At 34.0% G+C, this 25,056-nt stretch overlaps 1 protein-coding gene across 2 annotated transcripts in view; it reads right to left on the bottom strand.

Moving 5' to 3' along the window:
* The window catches only part of AKAP6 (A-kinase anchoring protein 6), a 262,001-nt gene that overhangs the window by 97,667 nt on the left and 139,278 nt on the right, over positions 1-25,056 (bottom strand). The window lies entirely within an intron of this gene.

Here is a 25,056-nt window from a genome sequence, read left to right as displayed (position 1 = left end):
TTGCTGGTCTTGCTGCTACTCAATGCTGGCATTCACTATTTGTGCCTCTGGCAGAACTTTTGTTCCCCACTTGATTTGCTGTCCTCTTGAAACATTATCAGGAGCATGGGAAGTTTACTGCTGTACTAAAAGAGAGCACCTTCTGTGTCTGTTTTCCTTCTTACCCATCTAATGAGAATATCAGCCTTTAACAAACTCTTTAGCAAACTTATCTATTTTTCTTCACCATGTAAAGGCAAAAAAAAAAAATAGAGAAGCACAAGATTTCTAGTTAATAAATATAAACACTACATTTGTGCTTAGTTTAATTGATAATAATTTCCTGATAATCTTTAGGCTCAGTATGCTAAAGGTATTCAAGGGTAAAACCTGGAGTAAGTCAAAAACACCCAAAGATTCATTGGCATTTTGCATCTCTCTAGACAAAAAAAAAAATGGAAAAGGATGTCTAGAAATAGCAGAAACTGGAGAAAAATTAAAGATAAGCAAGTTTTGGTCATGTATTTCTTCTTGCCAATTGACATACATAATAGAAAATGGTAGAGAATAGGTTAAATAGTCTAAAAGGATTTTAACCTTAAATTTGACAGAAGCTAAATGGCTGTGACATTGGGTTCTTCTACTTTATTCCAGCTAGTAATCCACCTTCAAAGTTCCTGTCAGGTAAATGACCTTGTATTTCATTAACTGATAATTAAATGGATTTATTCCACTAACGGTTTTAATTAAAATGCTAGAAATATTGATTACCCCTCTCATCCTTATTCCCCCAGATGAAAAAAAGGTTTTAGGAATGTTTATTTAGAGAAGACAGAGAATTAAATTAGATTGAATCTCTATGAGACCTGAAGACTGGTTCTTTCATTTCTGCTGCTCAAGCAGAAAAAGGTTTCAATTTTTTGATGTTTGATTAATTATTTTGAAATCCATTTATGCTTACCTTGGTGTTTAATTAAAAATGTCATTTTTAGCATAATTTAATTGGCTATCTGTGGAAGACTAACTTCAAACTTATATTTAAAAAATGTTGTGGGTTTTTTTTAATTTGGGGTAAAAGAAACTTTTTACTTATTTGCTTTTGCTGTAAAGGTATCATCTCATGAATGAAGAACTAAGAAGGACTGAAGCTTAACTGGATTTACTACATTTGAATATGAGGATACATATGCTTATGAGTAATGCAGCTTCATTTGGCTGTACACTTGAATCCATTTACCAGCCATTTAGAAACTCTAATCTAACAAAGATGGAGTGAATCCGTCCAAATATTTTGGATTTATTGTTACTAATATTAACCAAACTCTCTGCATTGTGTCCGTAAATACTTTTAGTATGGGCTAGAATCCTTTTGCAAATTATTTCTTTTCTGTATATATTACTAGAAAAAAACATTCAGTTCAATTTATTATAAGCAAATAAATATTGGAAATTCTAATTTAATTTTTTTTTAAATCATCTACTATGTGTGGGTATTTCATTGTTTTCTTATCCAATAGTCTTACTGATGTTAGTTTTGGTTTCTACATGGACCACTTTCAACTGAAGAACCCATTTATTTTCTTAAGTTAGAAAGTGATTAAAATCAAACTGGTTTGTATCATTTCAATACTGCACGAAGATATGGCAAGAATGTGGTCTTATAGTGTGGTCTTATAAAGAGCATATTTTGTTACCACTTGCTAGCTCTTAAACATATGATCTAGAATATTCTCTATGAAAGAATTTTTTACAGTTATTTTAAAACATCATCCAAGCATGAAATACAGTTAGATGACAGTGGCTTTTGTATGGTCATTTAAGAATGGGATGGCCAGCAATCTTTTCCGTGAATTACTGTCTCAAAGTCATCCTTGGTGTTTAGCAAATAATGGTAAAAAGCAAGTGACAAAACTCCCAAACCAGCTTGTGCATTTGTGACCTGCAGAAGACCTAAACTGAGGAGCTGAAGATGAACTGTGTAGGGTGATAATGCCTATCTGAAGTCACTGGATGTCCTACTCTCCTGATTGTTACATTTTCAAAGCACTGCACATGGTTTTACTCATGCAGTTTTCCATTACATCAGTGCAAGTTCAGTAGGCAGCAGACCAAGTCACACTCCACAAAGGGACTAATGCAGAAACTTCCTATCGCCCTATTTCCAAATTCATGGCAGCTACTCCAATGATCACTTGTTTCCACACATATAGGTTTGCCAGATGAGGCTGTTACTGTTTTTTGCTCTAGCTGTGAAATGAAATGGTAAAGTTGGATCTGCCAACTTCCTCAGATTGTCTGTTCCAGTGAAGGCAGCAAAACCTATCAAATCTTTTGGTCAATATTCTGCTTCTTTGACATACCAAGTGCCAAGACATTTCTGTCCTCTTTCAGAGAAGGACAAAAGAACTTGGTAATAACATTTTATTTCTTAATTACTCTTTTATTGCTTCCTTCATTTTCATTACTATGAATGCAGGGAAACAGAGTATTGTGTTATTTTAATTTAACTTTCTGCTATCGATTTGCTCAAGTTTTAGCAGGATCATTTTGCCTTATTTGGTTAAATTTTCTACTTTAATGTGCAAATTTATTAAGTTACAGGAGAACTTTTGACCATGTGGTGCCTATAAATTAAAATTCTGACAACAATAATCTATTGATTGCTCTCCATGTCTACTTTCGACAATTATTTCCAAGAAAAATACAAATAAAAAATATAAGTTAATACTAATAACTCATGTCCACAGGAAAAAAGGATTGAAAATATGAACATGTTGAAGCTTTTCAGTAAAAAAGCAACCACTATTCAAAATTACAGAAATTACACAAGCAAATCCATGTAAAAATACAGTCTTTACTATTGTTACTATTGTGAGCATCTGAATTTGTTTATTTTCAGAGATATGTGAAATAATTTATAAAGATGCACATGGCATAGGTTTTATGGCTTCTTTTCCCCAAAACTTTGAAAAAATAGCTAAGATGAATAACTTTATTTTTAACACTGATATATGACACATTTTAACCTGTCTACACACAAAAGTAGTTCTGTTAACAACTGCAACTTTCTTCAAGTATGCTATGAATCACTGTATTCCTTTTCCCTTTTTTCATGCACCATTGCCACTATCTTACCTTCAGCGGTTTTGCTAGATTTCAATGAAGATGGAACCAGAGGGCACACATTAGAATTTTATATCAGTTCAAGAAGGGGAGAGAAGAAAGACATATGAAGCTAGAATGACATTCATTGAAGGTTCCCTAGGGAAGATAACACATGTTTTTGTCTTTCACCTGCTAGGCATGCTAAATCAGTGCAATGATAAGCTAATTTATGAAATATATTTCATTGAAACCTGGACATCTTTACTGTTGCTAGTTTGGATATTAGCTTTTCAGAAATAAAAGGCAACTAATTTAAAAGATGTTAAAAGACTGGTTTTCTTCGGTATTATTTACCATATATGTTCACTGGGAGTCCGGATTGCAATGCATAAACATTTTGAAAGCAGTTAGGATTAGGTGAAAACTTAAATTTACACTTACAGCTCCTGCAAAAAAGGAGCAACTTGCTTTCAAAACCAAAAGGGGATTCTACCCTATTTTTTTTAACCTACCAGAAGATCATAGTAGCTGCAAGAAAAGGGACAGTGTTTTACCCAAATAGTGTCTCAGTCACCTTCCATAGCAGATGCGTGGCAATTCAACACTGAATAGTTTGTTTATTATAAAGGCAGTATAGGCAGTCTTTTCTTCCTCTCGTGGTCCAGTGCATAAAAGCAGGCTCTTCAGGAGAGACCTTTAGGCTACCTGTGCTCAGGGATTGCATACTAGAAGATTTTAAGACCTTTTCATTTTAACTGTGGGAAAATGTATTTTATGACTGTTAATGGAACAGGATGCTAACATAAAACTTTACAATTTATTTCACCATCTGAAGGAACACTGGAAAATGTGATAACTCTGTTTTTGTTGAGGGTTTTTTTTGTGAACAAGAGCACCACAACACTTCACTGTTTTTGCTGAATACACACTCACAAGGAATTTAGACATTCCATAATGAAGATGTAGAGACATACAATTCAAAATGCATGTACTAGTAGGGTTAAATTTTATAAAGTATCCAACCTGTCTTACAGATAATTGTGTTTAATTTTAACAGTTTCATGATCAGACACAGATGTGAGCTTAATATCAAAGAGGACTTAATGCTTATGGCACTAATATATCATAATTTATTCTATTTATAACTTTGGTGCTGCATTAACAATTTTTTTTTTATTTTATTCTTGAATACTCCAAGCCAAGATTTTAAAGAAATAATGGATTTTGAAATACTAGACACATCTTCTGGCTATGGGGACTTGAAAATTTCTTATTCTGAAAAAAAGAAGCTTGTAGAAATTGGAACACCCAGGAACTTAAATACTACTGGTAAATATAACTACCTTCAGTACACCCAGAACTGAAGGCTGCACTAAAACCTTTAATCAGTCCTTCCCTGCAGTGTTTGTTGGCCCCCGTGGAGAGAGGAACTTTAGACTCATGAGCAACTTCAGCAAGGTCAATGAGGCAACATGCATGTTTTAAGGTTTAGTGCATGTTTAGGTATTTCACCTAATTCATGTCACAGTCTTTCTAAGCAAGAGGTAAGGAAACTGTGTCAGTTAAAGTTACCTGTTCATCTGGGGGAATTAATAAAACTTCTTTTGCTCAGTCAAGTTTACCTGGCTGTTTCCATGTCTTTATTGATGTGCTCTTGACACTGCAATATTTTCTTTCCATTGATAATTCATTTTCAATCATTTAAGAGCTAGTTATGCCCATACCAACTTTCATACACCAAGAAAGAGCACAATTATCAACTCTTATTTATTATTTTTCCATATTGACATACCTTTAAAATGGTTGATCTAAATCAGCCCAAATTTTTACCACCTCAGCTCAATTTCCTTTGTGAGAACTTCCCAGAGACTGAATGTCTCTTAATGTTATCTTCAATTCCTGCAGTCTGCTGCAAATTGACAGACCAACCCTTATGGACAGCAGTGCAGAAAGTTTCACAGCAATCGTAGCTATCTGCTCAGCCATAAATAGTTACAAGATGAAGATTTTAACATTGAGAAGCTCACAACTAGGCATGCCTGTGTCCAAATTTCCATTATTTTCTGGGTGACATCAATGCCCAGTTTGTAGAGTTACTTCTTTAAAAAGCACCTACAGGTTTGTAGACCCTTGGGATGTTTGGGCATCAAAGTACCTCAGCAACTGTCTCTTTAAGTGACTGCAGCATCACAGTATTTTTGAAGCCTGAAAAGTACATGTTCTTTGACTATCTTTTTGTGCTTGCTATCAACCCCAGTATATCCCTGTATACTGTTCCTTTAAGGAAAATGCCAGATTTTTTTTGTTACATTTTATCTCATTGTTTTATTACAATTAATTTTCCCAAAAAATTAGATTATGGCATTGCAGCATAGTTTGGGGATCATGAGATAGTAACTAGAAATAAATGTAATTTTAAATATATATAAACAGGAGAGAAAAAATAGTGATAGTCGGATACTGGAATCTTTTGTAGCCTTTTATAGAAACGTGGCAAGACTTAACTGCAAAAATCAACTCATTCCAGAAAGTAGGATTGCCTGGATTCAGACAGGCAGTTTTGCATTGGCACTGCTGCAAAGGGAGAAATAAACAATATTCTTGGTTGTTTTGGTCATTTTAATGAAAGGTACTTTTCATTAGCATGATGTGAGACCTGCTAAAAATAATCGTTAGCTACTACTGCTTTTCAAAATGTCCACAGATTTATGCATAGGAATTATTAGCAGCATTTTCTGATCTATTTTTTGGTAGAGAATGTTAGAATAGTAGTGACTTCTTCTGACCTTTAGAAAGGACAGTCTTTTGAGAAAGTAGATATTCTTCTTTTATAGGGGACTGTGTAAACATAAGTAATGTGCTTGTGAACATTTTACGATCGAGATAATAATAAAGGATTTAGCTTCACTATTTGCCACACAAAATAAATCTTTAACAGAGCTGACTGTTTTGTGACTTCTTCAGCTGAATGCAGGGGTGCTTATGCTAACTATATCTTCAGTGCTGGCAGCCCTATGAGAACTCCCAGAAAACCTTTCCTGTCATTAGACATTCTCAGCTGGTCTCCAAGTGAAGGAGTATCCAGCCCCTTGTCAAAGAAAATGTCATCATAAGATTATGAGAAAGAGAGGAGTGAAAGTAAAATTAAGTAAATCAGGGAAAATGGAATTCTGAGGAGGATGTGTAAAGTATATTAAAAAAGTAGTGAAGATCAGCATCTTGCTTAGTACACATTTGAATATTCCTACAGGAAAAGAGAATACAGAATTTAACTACTGATCTCCTGAGAACCAGACCATTGTAGGGAGGATATTCTCTTTTTTCTAAATGGACAGGTTCTGTGTAGCTAAAAAGAGAAAGTAATTCCTTCTTACTGTTAGGAAAAGGTATGACAGACATTGTGATTTATATGCACCAAATATTTCAACTTGGAGAGGCAACAAGAACAAAATTTAAAGTTAGGATATGGAAGGCTAGGTCCAGGAGTATTTTCCTATGGTAAACCCCTGGACTATCCACAGGAAAATTGATAAATTTTGATGGTGTGTTACACTTTGAATAACCACTGGTTATTCATACAATGGCTGACAGGAAAAACCACTGCTAATAACAGTTAAGAAGATTATAAACAATATGCACATACACAGCTGATATATAGCTGTCCCTGTGTATTGTTTGAATATTTATAATTCATATTCTTTAACTTCTTTTCCTCTTGAAAGCAATGAAAGGAAACTTTAGTAAAGAGATCTAGAGGAGCTCAGAAGGAAAACCGTTTTTCCAGGAGACAATCTGATATCAGGTAATAAGATAAAAACATTTGGACATACAATTGTATGGTTAAACTATTACCTGAGTGTTATAATAAGTAGTCTACTTGTCAGAACCAGCCCCTTTTAGTCCTAGCTCTTGCCAAAAAACCCTAAGATACCCAGGCATTGAAGTGTCGATTTAAGTATGTAGTCTTAAATACTTAGGTTTGAGCATTTTTACTTAAGTGACCTTTCCAAGTTCAGAAAAATATTTTATGCATAACTCTCTGTTGACTTACACCTACTCAATTCAGCACTTTAGTATTAGGCTCTCTGCTGTTTAAATTGTCTTTTTTTTTTTTTTTGGCCCAAACTTGTAACTAAAATTCTGATTTTGGAATTACTTATACACAAGTTGAATAAGATGCGCCTAAAAGCTGTGTAAAATTAGAGAGACACATCAAACACAGATTAAGAAACACACATGGGAGGGAAGTCAGAAATAGAGTTCAAAGTGCAGACAAGGTAGTCAACTTCTTGCAAAGCATGGAAATAGCTGGGTAGCAAAAATGGGACTTCTCACATTCAGGGTACTGAGCATAACATTAAAAATGTAATCAATAGGAAATGATGAAGAAAGGCCAGATTTCCTGCTGTCACCTATAAGCCTCAGATAGAGGTCACAGAGGTCTGGAATTCAGATGGTGAAATGCCTTCTGAACATAACAAATGTATATAAGATATCCCTCTAGGTTGCTCTACAGGAAATGTAGACCACTGTTTTCTTTTTTAAAAAAAATCTGGGATTGGAGCTACTACAATAAATCTGTTTCTTGATAGCTTGTTAATTACAGCATTCTCTTGGGAAGCTGAAAATAGAGATTTGATTTCTTGATAGTTAGACTGCACGAGAGGTATTGTCTGCCCTTTCTGCTGAAGATGGGCAGTAAGAATCAGAAAGATTAGATTCATAATGCCAGAGAAGAAGAGAGTTGCCCACCTATCATCTAGTGAGAGGGACAACTTTCTGAGTAAAGAAAAAAGAGAAAATGAAAGCCTGTTTTCCCAGCCCTAACCCTGGTCCTAGCTCAGACACCAATAGTGATTTTTCAGCAAATAATTTTTGGATAAAAGTATGTTTTAAACAGAAAGAAAAGCTTAAAATATCTCCTTTTCAAGAATGAAAGGCTATTTTTTCTATCATTTATCCTTCTTTTCTTTATATATTCTTATGCATATTATATACATATTACATATTACACATGTATTTTTTAACTGTATTAGCAAATTTGTACATACACTAATTCTATGTCAAGCCGTGGTTGCTTTAAGATAAAACAATGAAGGCTAAAAACATAATCTCAGTTTTCTGTTGAGTTGACCATTTTCCAATGTATATGACTAGTATCATGCATTTACCCTGGGAAGTACTCAGTACTAGTACTTTCCATGGCTTCATTTACACAAGCAACAGCATTTCTTCTAAAATATACCAGCCTTCTCTAGGACAGTAAAGAAAATAAATATTTATGAATCAATATAAGAATATATTCTTATGTTAATAAATTTAAACAATCCACTTTTGCATGTAGTCAGGACACAGATTTGCACATTGCATAACATGAAAGTAACTTCCGCAATTTTATGCATGGGCACTGTTCCAATTTTCTGCTATTAGCACCATCCATTTAAAAGACAGATATCTAATTTCAAGGATTTCCTTTAAGCATTTTATTTGAATTAAATCTACAATTAAAATCTATGAGAAAAATAAACAGCTATAGACAGGAAATATCAGTGAAAAAAAGACACCTTGTTTTGCTTGAAAGAGAGAGGCAAGAAGTTACATTAAAATTTTAAACAGAAACAGAATTTTTCTACCAATGACAGTTTTGGCAAAACTGTGCAAATACAAGGTTCTGACTTCAAGCCTGTTATTGAATGCAAGTGCAGAATAAGGGTAAGGCCCCAAAAGAGCAATGCTAAAGTTACAAGATATAAACCCAGCCACTGCATTATAATCTATCATGTTGATTTCATTCTCTTATCATCAATATATAACCAAGTATAAAAAAAAAAAATAGCAGCAAAGTTAGATTGAAAACATGAATAAAACCCCAAGTAAAATAATACTTATACCTAATTAATTTGCTGAAGAGCTTTTTATGCTGTGGAATAGCTCCCCTCAAATAAAAAGACTCTATCAATGACCTCCTGTTCTTCTCTACAAATGATGGTACATTTACTGAAATCTACTCTTAACCAATTCTTTTCTTAATGATAGAGCTGGATTCTTCAAAGGTCAAAGAGCTGGAAACACATTTTTCAGCATAAATATCTTAACCTGACTTCCATGCCTCTTTACATAAACAGATGCAATTTCTAAGCTCAAGACAAGATTCCTTAGGATGACACCGTAGGGTCTCTCCCTTTTGTCTTAAGATATGTGCATCTGATCTACAACTTCTATGCACAAAATATAGAATTACTATGTTTTACTGCTTTATTCCTACAAGTTCACAATACAACAGTCACATATACAGAATTATAGTTGCCAGCAAGGTAAATAAGCAGTGATAAAACCTGCAGCATCATTTTTTTCCCCAGAGTTTCTTAAATTCTTGGGAATTACTGAAGTGTATTTTTAGCCCTTAAAACATGACACAGCTAACAGCTACTCGAACAGGAAGAGATGAAATACAGATGCAACATTTTCGTGAGCCTGTCTCATAATGTTCAAGTATCTTCCAACTATTCTCCAACTCCTGCTTTACTGTGCTCCTATGTATCTAGAATATATCCTGGTATCAACTAGTAAGCTACATTTTTCTGTGGATTCTCCAGGAAGGACTCCTTGTCACTCTACAGACTTCTAATCTGCTTGGGACTAATTATTTCTAAAATATTTTGAACTTTTTCTTTTAGCTCATTCTTTTATATGTTGCTCTAGGAAACATCCCTTAAGTGATATATGTCTCTATTTCTAATATTTACACCATAGGTGAATGGTACTGACTATTTTGGCAATTTCATACATAGTCTATTTGAATACAGGCCAAGGCATGCTTTAATCCTTTTTCAAACAACAAAATATGCAAAACACTGAATAGACAAAAAAAGGTATATTATAAAAGTGTTATAATTGTATGAATCTCTCATTTTCAGAGAATGCAGAATTCTATGAATAAGTAACCTTCTCTAAGGATTGATTAGAACAGATGTTTATGTTTGTACTCATGTAGCTGTTTATATGTTACAAATGAAAATGGATAAGTTTCTTTCCAGACATACAACAGGCTGGACAAAAATGATGACAAGTATCTGGGGCAAGCCCTCTAGGTCTTAGAAGAAGGAGGGACTATTCTTTCCCAAGGCCCCATAATCATTTAAAATGATGAGGGTTCTTTTAATGATTTAATATAGTGAGTTGAGCTACATTCCATTAGATATAATTAGACCTAGACAGGAAAGGTAGATCTGAAAAGCTAATGAAATATTATTCAGATTGGATCTAAGATTGTTGATTAGGATAAAGCTAACCCTGATTAGTATAAACAAGATAGGTGTTAGAGACCGCATTTTTTTAATTTTAATTTCATTTTTATGTTAGTCAGAGGAGACTCATAACTTGCCATTTACTAAAAGAAGGTGCATCTGGAAATATTATTTTCTTTATACTTCATAATATATTTTCCTTTCATCCTGTTATACTTTCAAAGTCTTCATCATTTGACCCCTTCTATACCTGTACTCTCTCTCTCTCTATATATATATATATATTTTCCATATGACTCCTAAGGCTCACCACAATCCTTCTCCTTATGGTAAGTGCTCATTTTCCTATGAGTTGGCACAAAATCAGTGCTCTGCATGAGTTCCACTTAAGCTCCATCATAATTTCTTCAAACAGTTCATAGCTATATAAACCCCTACGTTGAGGGATTAACAAAGATCTAAGTGATGTATAGATTTTGTGCTGGCCTTTCCCATAGCAGTGAATTTCATCTTCTATCAAGTCCCACTCCCAGCTTTAAACTTTCTTCGTACTACTTCTTAACGCTTTCATCAGCTTCCCAAATCCTATGTGTCAAATAGCAGTTGAATCCTCGTACAAATCTCCCTTTAAACCTATCTCTTTCAAAAATCACCCTTGCTTCAATGTCTAAATACATAATGCTTTTGGGACTTGAAAAGTGTTCAGTCTAAAATAGACTTCCATGGAAAAAAGAAAGTGTTGCTAAACTTCCTATGTGTCCCAAAGTAAACTTTGGTTTTGGTGTTCAAACAGTGAATTAATGATACAAGATGCTTTTAGCATACTATTTTCACTATGGTCTTTCAAAACAGACCTTGAAATCTTGCAAATGAATTTGAGAAGTCCAATCAACTTTAATTTGTGAAAGGTCTTTTGGAAACTTGATATGTGCAATCTGAATACTTTTATTAGTACTCTGTGTATGTACCAAAATGTTGTTTCTTAATTTAGAAGTATTTCTGGAATTAAATTTGAGATTTATATTATATTGTCTTATATTTATTATATTCCAAAAAAAGTGTTTATAAAATTATTATATCATTCATTATTCTCACATAGAAACTAACTGGAAAATATCCTGCATGTAACAGCCTATGGTAGTAAATTTTAAGAGGAACATCTCATCTGCATCTAGACAGATCTAAAACCTGACAAAATAGAGGTCTTTTTTAAAAGTTACTTGGGATTTTCTGACCACATAAGTAGTAATAAATAGCCACAGTAATGAATTAAATGATAACAACCCCTTAGACACCGATAAACAGTGTATTATAAATAGAAAATACATACATAGATATAACATTAGCTTAATTTGTGCCTTGGTATAAATACACAAGCAGAGGGCATTAGGTGCATAGAATCCTAAATTAGACTCACCTGATCGATAAGTGGGCATTGTTTGTGCTTGTGATTATTCTTGCTAATGAATTTTTTGTAACTGAACAGCCTAGACCGCAGTTACTTTTTGTAGTCCATGTTGCTGTAGGAGCACACAATGGCATAATGGCATTCTACTTTCAGCCAAGGATAGAAGTTACCTTGGATTTATCAGACATAATTTCTATCAATGCTATTTCACATTACATTTTAATTCATTCCTCTAATCCATCTACAAAAGAATTTTAGTCACAACTAATTTACTAATACAGCTCTATTATAAGAAGTGCTTTCTAAAGTAACTCTGATTTTAATTAATCTCTATTGTGTGTTCAGTCCAGATTTTGGAGTGACAGATACATAAATAGAAATAGACAATGAAATACACAAATACAAATCCTCTTCCTTTCATGCTCATATTTTAATATGACAAAACAAAGAAATTTTTTTCTTACATACTAACACTTCTGTAATTCTTTTTTCTTCATGGTTTCATACTTTTGCAAGAAATATTTAATTTCTTCCTACCTTAGTCTTTCACAGCAGAGATTTGTGGTAAGGGCTATGGAATTTAAGATACAGTTGTAATATAAGGACAAAATTCAGCTTTGTGCTGCAGCTGTAATTGTGGTGCAGCTGGAAATCAAAGACATCATGGGACTGGCACTTAGTCATCAATTCCTGAATGGCCCAAGAACATCTTGCCCAGTGTCTGAACAGAGATAATGGGCTGATTGGAGAAAACAGACCAACTTAGGAGGCAACCACCTTACTGCCTTCCCACCTTCACAAAAAAGTGCTACACTAATTGTTTCAAGAGCTCTCCAGGTGGGACTCTCAGCCTTGGAAATTCCTGCAGGCAGCTCCTGCTGTGCCAGACCAACTGACAGACACTACTAGTACACTTCAAAGTGCTGATTTGCATCCTGGGTGGATAACTTGGCAGGACCAGAGACCGCCCAGCAGCTCCTGAGACAGAACTGACCAAACTAGACATAAATAATACACTTGAAGATAGTCAGTAGAAACTGTCTCTGCAGATGAAGAAATGCTATGCAGAAACACATTCCTTTGTACACAATTAAGACAAGAAATAGATGTTTTATACTTAATTGCTAATAATCGGTGGCAATGGTTCTTTCACAAGTATTGGTCACATAGGCCCACAGACCAGCTAATTTTACAAATTCAACAGCACATTGAGGAGCCTCTTCTGAACAACCTGAAGCCACTATTCCAGAGCCCTTGCCCATTGCCACTTGGAATAGGTCTGTTCATATTGATTCTTCATGGAAATGTATCTGTCTGTGTGTGTCTCCATGTGCATGTGTGTCCATAGATGTGTCTGTGATGAATGACCTGTGCTCAGTAAAGCTTTGTTATACTTAGAAGACAAACAAATTAGCGCAAAACTGAACCAATTTCTTCATTCACCCCAATTGCTACTTTAAATAATTTGAGAGTACTTAAACTCTGCAACATATAACAGATTTTTTTTTTTTAAACCAGAACACCTAACACACAGAAAAAAACTTAGAGTTTACTTGTTAAACAATTCAAAGTGAATTTAAACATAGCAGTCTTTCCTAATTTATCACAATCATGGTTCAAAGTATATAAATAGCAGCTTGCAAAACTAAGACTTCCCTTCAACACTGTCATTCCCCCAGCATCTCTAGGAAACAGCTTGATTTCCTTCTTCACAAATTCTCTGAGTTCATAAGTTCATTAGAAAGATTCTTTTATTTAAACTTCAGGTGCAGAAGCTTACTGCAAAAGGTGGCAAAATCTGCTACTAGTATTAAGGACAAATCTGTCAATAGCAGTTATTGCCAAACCCATTTAGAGCTTCCTAAAATTAATTGAATGCAAATTTTTTCATGCTGAGTAAAACATATAGATAATTTCCCAGCACTTCCATTTTTTTCAACATTGTTAAACAATAGATTTTGGGAAACATACAGAGTCAAATATAATACATTCATCATTGAGAATAAATCCTAAAGGTGAAAAGACTAATTTTTTCCATATGTCAAACTATGGTGACCAGCAGTAATTGATTTACTTTTGCACAAAATAATTTTAGGAGTGGAAAAAAATGGTTAGGACACAAAAGTATATGGAGGACCAACCTGCAAAGCAAGAAGTCACACTGTGTATTCATTTTCCTGACAGTTGTGTGTATTGTTTAACAATATATTTTGGTTTTTTGTAAAAAGTACTTTACAGCAACGTTTTATAATCTTTTTTTTTTTTTTTTATAAATTGTGACCTACAACATTTCAGTTTTCATCTTGAAAAACCATGCTCTGTTGTTTTTCCAGTGAGAGTATTTCATGGAGAGAAAAAAGGTGTGATGTTTTTCAACCAGCAACAGTTGTCAGACATTAAGATCCCTCCAGATTTTTCTTCTCTTTAATGATAACGAGAATATAAAACACCAAAAACTTAATTAACTTAAGTTTTTAATTATAGGTACACTTTAATGAACAGACAACTCTGCATGCATGATGAATAAAGCTTTATCTTTTCCCCTTTAAGACTTTATCTTGGTTTTGTTTTGGGGCTTTGTTCTGCTCATTTTTTGGGTTTTCTTCTGCATGGTCCACAATCTGAGCAACAAAGTATAGGGGGGATAAATTAATATCTGCTTAACAACATAAATAGCTTTGTAAAGTAATGTTCTGGATGTATTATGGTCTAGGATAGGGGAAAACAAGCATATCTTTTCAGGCAGTTTTATCTGAGGGCTACTTTTATCAATTACACAGTATTAGGTTAGGCAACACAGGGGAAAAAAATACCAGAGAATTTGCCAAGTTCTCTTTTTATATCTAGACAGTTTCCCATTCAAACAGCTACACTGGAGATGAACATTTAAGAAAATAATCACAGATAGATGAAGTCAGACCAGAGTGACATCAGACCAATTTCTAATTTTTTCATTCTTACAGTGCCTCCATTTAAATTAATGTTCATTTGGCTACTTTTCAACATCCAATTTCCAAACACCTTTAGTGGAATTATTTTTATTATGGGCAATAACAATTCTACCTACAAATACTCATTCTTTATTTGCAATATCTGTTTTCTGTTCTAAATACAGGTATGCCTGATCTATTGAAAAGTCTCTTTCAGAAATAAATAGAAATTATTTGGAAAGTAAATATTTTAATCAAATTTGACTACAATTCCAGTGGAAAGTATCAAATTTTAGGGATATTTCCACAAACTACTTTGCTTTTCAGTGATATAGCCTAATTTGGAAAATACAATTTAAATAGCTTTTATACTTATCTGAAATAATAATAGTAGTATTTTATGGAAAATGTATATCTAACCCTGTTTATTTGTATGTGACCTTTCACCCTTTAAAGATGAATTTCCATTTACTGAATTGTACTGAATTCTACTCTGACATTATTATGATGTCAATATGCATCACCTATTTGATACTAAGCTTTTGAAGTTTAAATAAGGAAAGTAATAAAACTGCACATTTAGAAATTGTGTTTAAATACCGAACTTGAAATATTTAAGAATATGTGTCTTCAGAAAATATCATATTAGAGATCAAAAAAAAAAAAAAAAAAAAAAAAAGTTAACTCACTAGTGATTTGGGAATCAACGTCTCAGGAAGTTCTCTGCGCACTTACTAGAATAGTGGAAAGGACTTGGAAGATTAATTAACTAATGCTTCAAAACTAATGTGTGTGAGTTAAAGTGCATTAACACTCATGGACGTTCATCCAGGACTGAAGTGGCTTCAATCTGCTGTAGTTTAATCCTTCTCAAAGGAGTTAGAACAAGCCATGGTGACTTCATAACATCCATATGAGAATTGAATGCTCTCTAACTTTTGCACAATCACTTCATAAATTTAGTAATATTTCCTACGTGCTCACCTTGTTAACAAGCTTTTAGATGCAAAAGAAACAGTATCACTGCTGCGCACTCAGTGTGGGAGCTCTTCCAGTGCTCTTTGATAACTGAAGATAAATTGCATTATGTTCTACCATGTCTGGGTAGCAACCATTGGGCTAGAAATGGAAGAAGACTGGACTTGCAGAGTCATAGAGAGCAAGAGAGAGTCAGGACATATGTATATTATTCTGCTTTATTTCTGACCTGCAATGTGAACTTCTTAATCATGTTGCCATCTCCTTGCCTCTGATTCCCTAGCTATAAAATAGAACCACATCTTACTTCCTATTCACTTGTTTCTGGTACAACTACTACTCATACAGGTTTTCCACACATTTTCTCATAGCTTATATATGTGCCCTGAATAGGGACTAGAAAAGATGAAATCCAGGCACAGGTGAAAGTCTGCAGTGCAGCTGTGATTTTCTATGTATGCCTGACCAGCACAATTTAAAACTTTGGTTTACAAATGTAACATGTGATGGCAAGATTAGCTCACAATCCCTACAAATCAAAGTCACAAATTGGAACCAGATACCATGTGACACTAAGCTATTTCAATTATAGGTAAAAATCAATACATGTGGTCATTTGACTTCGCTGACAATATTGCTCACATAGCACACATGAGCCTAACAGCGTTATTCATATGAGAGTTGTCAAAAGATGACTCATTTGTTCATATAGTCAATGATTTTTAAAGGTGTTTTTTTCCCAGTCTTCTGGGGATAGTATTAGTGCTTTTATAAGGAAGGAATTCTACTCAAGATGACCTTCCACAAAATTCTCAAAATAGACTAGACGGCGTGAAAATTTGCCTTGTTTTATTTTCATTGCATACTTTAAACCCGGAAAACATGAAATGCAGCGTATGCCCTGGCACTACCACAGGATGGGCATTACTACTTATTCCAGACTGCTCATACAGCCCCTATCTCTATCACTCCTCTGGGAAAAGTTTCTGAGAACAGCTTAGCTACACCAGAAGAGCTCTGATTCCAGGAAACTTAGGCTGGTCATTAAACAAGGAAAATTAGCAAACTTATTTTTTGACCTATTATTTTGCTTCATATTGCTTCAATTCCTTATATTTTTATCATTGCTTTTTCAACTTTTCATCAGATTCATCCTGCTTCTTCCCTCTTCACAAATTCTTTACTCTAGACTACACAGTTCCAAATGAGAAAGGACTGTAAATATTCAAACAAACACGAGTTTGACCCCTAATTTTTAGCTACTACGATGCACACATGGATTGTCTACACCTTCTATTGTTGTTTTCCCCCTTTCTCTAAACTTCTACCATCAATTTTTTTAATCATTATATGTTTATACATACTTCATAATTCTGGCAGCCTTGAGAACTTTCTTAACTCTACTTATCTTTAATAAGATCATAACATCAATAAATGTATGTGCTAATACTTCAGTGATGAGTACTATAAAGTATTTTTGCTTTTGTCTAGCCAGTGCACCAACTCCCCAGCTACTCAGCTATTTGTCTTCTATTAAGGTCTCCTTCAAAGGAGATCCCTGCAGATGAAACATCCCAAAGACAATAACTGTTACTGATATTAGGGTGAGTCAAGACATAGTAAAAAACTAAAAACTGACTTAGCCTGCATTTTTAAACACATATACATATTACTATGGGATATAAAGTCCAGACAAAGGTACATTACACACTGAGGACAATTTAAAGCATCGACAAAAGGAGGAGGAGAGAAAGCATACAGCTGCTTGAGTAAACACAGCTGTTTACTAGAGCTGATTTACTAGAGGGAGTTGATTCCCTGTACAATCAAGGAAGATTTCCAAATAATCACCAAAAGAAAAGAAACTTTGCCCTAATAAAGGGGTTGGCCAGAATGTCTTGTCTACTAAAGAAAAGAGGAGTTTGGACAGCAAAGTATTAAAACAGCCTAGACCTCAGAGGATAACACTTTTTTGTGTGTGTGTTTACCATGGAAGTTATTTATCTTGACTCTAATTTATTATTGGTTTTATACTCAGATTATAGTTTGACAGAACAAGCCCATACAATGTGAAATACAATAGGAAATTGATGGTGATCTTCACATACATCAGAGCTTGCCACACAGGATAAAGTAATAATTATATCTTCTGGGATAGGACAAGAACAGCTGTGTATAAACTGCTGTAAGGTAAATTTAGTCAACAGAGTATGAAAAAGCTTTGCTAAACACTGGAAGAAATTGTTTTGGATGTCACAGAATACCTACCACTGGCTGATTGTAAGAAAAAAAACAGCTGAAGCAGTTCAGATGCTTTTTACTTTTTGTGCATTGAGCAGGACAGAGGACTAAATGACCTTAAGGAATGTCTATTAATACTTTCTTCTATGATTTTTTGAAAACATCATGTACCTATGAATTAGAACCACAAAGACTTGCACCTCACTTTTTAGAACCTATCTTTTCCCAATTACATGGGTAATACATTAGACCACTCCACCAGACAGCCCCAGGAAAATGCTCCATAATACTGAAGTAGTTCTTTGCACGGAAATATGCACACACTACTTTACAATATTTCAAGAGGAGTCAACAGCTCAGTAGATCACATTGTTATATTGTGTTATGATGAATGATGTTTTCATAATGATGTGACATGTCTAAATGACACAAACCTGGCTTCCTACCAAAAATGCAAAGCCCTTTACCTTTTTTAAAAAAATGGAAAACAGCCATTATCAGTTCTTATAGTAAATTTCTCTAAAAGAAAATAGCAGCAGACCAATTTAATACAAAATATTCCCCAAGTCTTTAATTATTATAAAATAAGTCCAAAGGATTTTAGAAGCAAAAGATGCTTTCATAGAATGGTACATAACTCCACATGTTGAAACTACTAAAATATATAATCAACAATGTAACCGAAAATTTAATAATTTTGTGGAAGTTTTGGAAACACACAGAACATTTCCAAAACTCAGAACTTTTTTTCCCCTAGTAAGGTCAGTTGGCACTTTTCCTAACTACCAAAAAAAAAAAAAAAAAAAACCAAAAAAAAAAAAAAAAAAGAAGAAGAAACAAAAAACCAAAAAAACCCTTTCAGGTAATAATGCAATAAATAACTACTGTTTGACATAATTTGCTTTATCTAATGCATCAACATAAAAGTGGAAAAAAGTCTTTTGGATAGCATGTTCTCCTCTGCTACAAACGCCTTACCCTGAGATTCTTCCCTCCTCACAACTTTGTAAGGCTGCTAGATCTCTCTCAATGTCATGGGTTTTCATAAATACAACATAGCTTTTGGCTCTGAAAATGTACCTTGAAAAGTTTCCCTGACTGCATGGAGGATTCTGTTCAGCTTGCAATCCTCAGCAGACTATGCTGTTCCTTTCTTACCCAAGTCTCTTAGCACCTGCCCAAACATGCACTTGGCAATGTGATTAACTCCCATCATACATCAGCCATGTTTTTGCTCATCATTCCTCCATGTGAATGAAACTGTTTAGTATTTAGTTCTGGTAGCATGCTGGGTTGTTTTATTTTGTTTTACAGCATATTACTGTATCCCCAGGTTTGAAATGTGATGACAAAAAATCTGTTGCAAAAGTGGAAGGTGGTATGACAAGTGATACTCCTCTGGATTCCTAAGAGTTAATTTTTCCAGTCTCACATCTCTTCTCTAGTGCTTCAGCCTTTGGACTTACTCATAGCCTATTCCTGAAATGTCTTAGAGAAAAAGACAACAAAAGAAGTTGCACCAGTGGGGGCACTCACTACTAGCTCAGTCTGTCCATGTAGTAGCTCACGTTTCAGATTCCTGGGACCCCATGCCAAACCCTGACTCTGGTTCTTGTAGCATCTGGAAGAACAATAGTACTGTCCCTACGTATGTTTAGCATGAGATTCTCTGTACATCAAGCACTGAAATTGGTATGGAGCAATAAATCCAACTCAGAACGAAACCAGTGCTGCTGCCACCATGCATCAGGTTTATAAGCCAGATCATTTTAGGCACCAGAGGACTGCTTTAATTTAGCAAGTGTTTTGAGGTTGCATGCAACAATATTTATGAAAAGAAGTTCTTTTTGATTCAGAAAATATACTGTCTAGATTCGCTATGGGTCAAGATGGGATTTTTTTCCTGAATCAGTCACCCAGCCCTAATTCTAATAGAATACCTCTGAATAGTTTTATACTAATAACTGCTCTGTAGAGACTCCTGAAATTATAATATATTAAAGACCCATCAGCCTATCAGAAGAACATGTAATTTTATGTTCATTACTTCTTGGTTCCTGACTATAGAATTTGGATGGTTGCACCTCAATTAAAAGTTGAATCAAAGTTAATATAATTTAAATAAAAACTTCAATAAAAAGTTAAAGTTCTGTTCTTAATAACATTAATACCCTTTAATGACCGCTACGGTCATTACCACTAGATAACTGACCTTCTTGAACCTCTCTTCACATAGAAACCTTTCTCCCAACACAGGCAATTATTTAGCAGTAATGAGTGCTCTGTAAGAGATTATTGTTTAACCAAGTACCTTGACACAGTGCTTTTACCCCGTTATCTCTATTCTTCAACAAACGGTACATTTTTCTCTATTGTAGGCTTTTCAGTTCTGAGTATAGAAGGCTGTGGTCTTACTCTTTCCAATGCAGAAGTTCACCATATAATTGGCAAAATTTCAGATATAATTAAAGCCTTGAAAATTAGGGTGTCATGAAATAATGTTTGTGAGCTGCAACTGTGGCCCTGTAAAACAGAGCAGTTCTGAAGGCAGGTTTAAGAGACCAAGGGTTAATGAGGAACAAAACCAGGAAATATTGTTGGGGATGAAAATAAACAATTCTTTAATGGCATGTGGAAAAAGATAGAAAAATTCATTCTAAAAAGACAGAAATATTTGGGAGCATAACAGAAGCCAAAGGAAAAAGCGAAGAGAAAAACAAAGAGCAAGGAAAACAGGCACGACAAATTAAATTTGGGGGGACAGAATTAAATTTCATAAAGAAAAAAATCTTTTTGGCAGAGTCCTGGAAGCATTTAATGTTAAAGGATGCTACTATAGAAGCATGAATTGCTGTTTCAATGAGTACAACAAAAGCATAGAAGAGGAAAGTGCTGATTCCCAATTCCAGCTGGCCTAACAACTCACACTGAAGCTCTGGGGAAGGCTTCTTCCCCCACTCTGCCTTGGTTCCTCTCTCTGTGAAAATTACCTCTTTTCATTGATGTTTACATATGCTGTGCTTAAAAAATAGTAGGCATTAATAGTTACTAATGCCATTAAGCATGTCCTTTTCCTCAGTTTTTAATATAAGATTCATGAAACACCTTTCAATTTAAATTCTCAGGCTGAAGTATCTCAAGCATTTTGCCCAAATTCATTTAGAAATATCTTATTTCTTTTTCCTAAAACAAACCTTGCCTAATGGATTTAAGAGAGTGAGCATCTCTTAATCAGTTTATTTTGAATAGTCTGACCACTCTTGTTCCTCTTCACATGAATAGTGTTATGGTCAGATTTTGGAATAAACCTTGAAGAATCTAGTAGAAATACCAGCTTACTATACTTGGAGATAATATTAAAATGTCAGTTGTTTAAAGACTGCATGGCACAATCTACATTACTTCCTCCATTTTGGCCCAAAACACAAGGAAAAAAGTAATTCCATATAATGCCTTACTCCAGTATGCAGAAAAGAATAGCCTAAGTGAGGCCTTGGCTCATATAAAAGCAGTAAATATCTTTTAATGTCCTGGATGAATTCCCATATGCTCTCTTTCCTTAGAAAAAAGCCCTCTAAAACTGAAAGGTGGGGGAATAATTTTCCTATTGCCAACACTGCTGTTATTTAGAAGAAAACAGAGGAGAAATTCCTTCAAATTATTTTTTCACATTAATACTTCATCTCCTAAAGCCTCAGCTTTTTTCATAGTTTAAGTATTACATTGATTGAGATTCCTCTATAGTTTCTGAATAAGGGGACAACAGAGAACAACAGGAAGAGGGTTTTCAAAGAAAACTGCCTATGACTTGTCTTCTATCCCAAAAGACTTAAACTAGGTTATTTCATTAATGACAATACCACAGGAAAGTATAATATTCTATTCAGTTCTGGAAAATACTACAGGTAGGACTGCAGTGTATAGAGCCTTGTCAGCTAGACAGTTTACTACAATGGAAGAAAGTAGAGTAAGAAGGATTTTTTTTATTTGTATAAAATATATTGTTCTTCCAGGCTGTAGTGAAATAGTTTCTATTTAATTGCAGAGAAATCCTAAGAAGGTTACAGCAGTGAAACATTAAAATTCTAAGGGCAACTAATAACATTAAAACTTTATAGCCCCAGATAGAATAATTTAGACAAAAACAACATGAACATATGTTTTGTGTAATAATAACAAACATTTATAGCTGTCAAGAGAGAAAAACACAGGTTTATGCACACCTTAATGGCGTGCATGGGTGAGCATGAGTATATTTAAAACATAATATATTACAAAATTGACAGCAGGCATGACTCTTCTGGGTACTATGTTAAATCAATGAATAAATTACCAAAAGTGTGTTGTGGCTGTTTGGATGTGTAATTGAGCTTAACGTATGTAGTGTTATTTCAAAAGAAACTGTTCAAGGAGTTTCTAGACCAATCCACTATGCATCTTTACTAAGCTGTTTACAAATAACAATAAATGAAACTGTCTCACAGTAGGAAGGAAGTTTAGTTATATGCATTACGTAAATGGGAGAAAGTTAATTTTAATATGTTTTCCTGGAATTAAAACCAAACTTACTATATTATTGGTAGGATTCACCAAATTGGAAATCAACATTTTTCATGTTTAATTTTAGATCCATTTTAATTAGCTGATACTTTACAAACAAAAGCCTTTGTAGCAATAGAGGTCAGGAATAAGTCTTCTGAGATAAATATGGATGTTTCATACAGTAACTGTATTGAAGAGTAAGAATCAATGCCCAAATATGTGAACTAGCAAAAAGATGAACTTAAGGAAAAAAAAAAAATAAATTTAACACATTTCCTGTCCAATGTCTAAAAACATTTTATTATATTAGAAAAGTATGTACTTTTAAATTTATTGTTCTTGACTAATCAATATAAAAAAAACCACAGATTTGCAAACGAACCCATTAATTGTCAGATTTAGAAAAAACTGAGCACATACAACTGTTCCTTGTTTCAGGGTTGTTTCATCTTACTACATGCAGAATTTTTAAAAGATAAATTTACCCTACTTTTTGCATTTATCTTTACATTTTGCATTTCTAGCATTACTTGGTTGTTATACAATGATCTCATTGCTTGCACCTCAAATCTAAGATAGGAAAGGCAGCCTGCACAAAGTAATACAAGTACTCAATAACCTTGTAGCCTCCAGGATAATTTGCCAAATCAAGAGCAAGGGCAGAAAAGACAAGCTGACCTGACCCTAGTCACATTCTTCTTGTCTCCTACCTCCAAACTGAAACTATGATCCTTGAATGTCAGCAATCATAAATGCACCATTTTAAGTTCTGTTATGCATCATAATTTTAAGTCAAAGTATTTCAGAACACATGGTGCTGAGCTCTTAATCAGATCTGAACTTTTTCCTTTGCAATTTTCTTCCTCTTTTCTCAATGGTTTTTTTTTTTTCATTTTGTAAAGAATTATGTAGACTGCCAGCAACAACCATACTTGTGATTTTCTTAGGGCTCATAAAATCAAGGATTAAGGCATTCTGTGCTAAATACCTGCATCCTTTCTATAGCATGACTGCAAAGAGGAAAAATAGGATGAAGAAATGAAGTGTACGTGCCCAGATGAGATATTCTTTCTCTCTGGCATCATGATGGTTCATAAAGCATGCTATGGGGCAATTATAAAAGAATGTGGCATACCACCTGTCTACTGGTCAGAAAACCCATTTTGCATTTAAAGCCATCTTAGGTTAACTGTAATTAACATTTACAGCTGCCCATGAGATATGGCAAAGTACATTGACACCACAGATATTTTTGTTGCAGTTACTTCCAGGTGTTTAAGGAACAAGTTTAAATTTCTAAATATGATGTAGTCCCCATTGTATCTCCCACATTAGTTACGCTGCTTTGGGTAAGTATAATTATCAATAAATGAGCATCTTAAAGTATATGAGATGCTTTAAGAAAGGCTTAATTAAAAATCCAGGCAAAATACTGAAACGAGACAAAACAAAACAAACAAATAAAAACCCCACAAACAAAAGAGCAGAAGAAGGTATTCCCCAAAAGTTGCTAGACCTGACATACAAATGTACCTATACTTTTAACATAAGCATCTAGCAGGCTTTTAATATTAGCTTATATTTCACCAAATGCTCTACAGAAAACATTGTTTATTTTTTTTTTCACAATGTAGATACATATAAAGAAGTCAGGTCATACAACAGTCAGCATCATATTCTGTTGCCTTCTAATAGATTGGCTTAAAAAAACTAGCAAAATCTGTAACATCACTTTGCATTTAAAGTTTAAGCGTAGTCAAGTATACTATGCCACAAGACATTTAAGAGTAAGTCATTTTGAAAATGCAGGATGTCCAAGTAGACTTTTCCTTCAAACATTGCTTTACCTGATTTCTCTTTTGTGACCATCCTAGTGAAGAATAGATGCTTAAAGTACACAGCTGAGACTAGAACTGAAAGATACTACAAGTTAAATCATTGCTAGATGTTCTGAAAGACTGAAATAAGAAGTGAATTGGAAAAAAAACAAAGGGAAATGCCACAAAATCATGCTGAGTATAGAAGTAATTAAAATAATTTTAAAAGAATAAAAGCATAAAGAAGATAAAATTTACCTTTATCTCATAGTATCTCTGTTCACATCAATGTTTCTTTTGTTCTCTATTACACATTTAATCACTCTTGGACATCAACCATAACAGAAAAAACTCAAATATCTAACTGATAATTAAGCACAGTAATATTTATAAGAAGATAGTTTATTCTGTAGATAGGAGCATTAAATTAATGCAAAAAGACAATGAAAGTAAAATTTCTTTTTAAAGATCAGAGGAGTGCCATGCCAGTCACTCTTTAATGGAATAAAGCAATAATTTTTGTTTTCAGAACAGTAATATAAGTTTAATAAAATGACAAAGTTAGAATGCTATTAACAGAAGCAACAATCTTTAGAGATGACAACTGACAACAGTGTCCCTATTGAGCTGTCCTATTTAAAGTACAAGATCTCTACAAGACTACATCAAAAGGGGAAAAATTAAATTTTCAAACTTGATTTTTTTTCAAAAGCAAAACATGGTGGAACAGTCTGGCACAAAAAGAAAAGAAAAAAGCACCTCAGTACAGAAGGCAATCTTAGTTTACACCTCTAAATCCTGCATTACCA

The sequence above is a fragment of the Erithacus rubecula genome (genome assembly GCF_903797595.1).
Source record: "Erithacus rubecula genome assembly, chromosome: 6".
In the NCBI taxonomy this organism is placed as follows: Eukaryota; Metazoa; Chordata; class Aves; order Passeriformes; family Muscicapidae; genus Erithacus; species Erithacus rubecula.
Note: the sequence above shows the minus strand (reverse complement) of the source record. Positions and strands in the feature narration are given on the sequence as shown.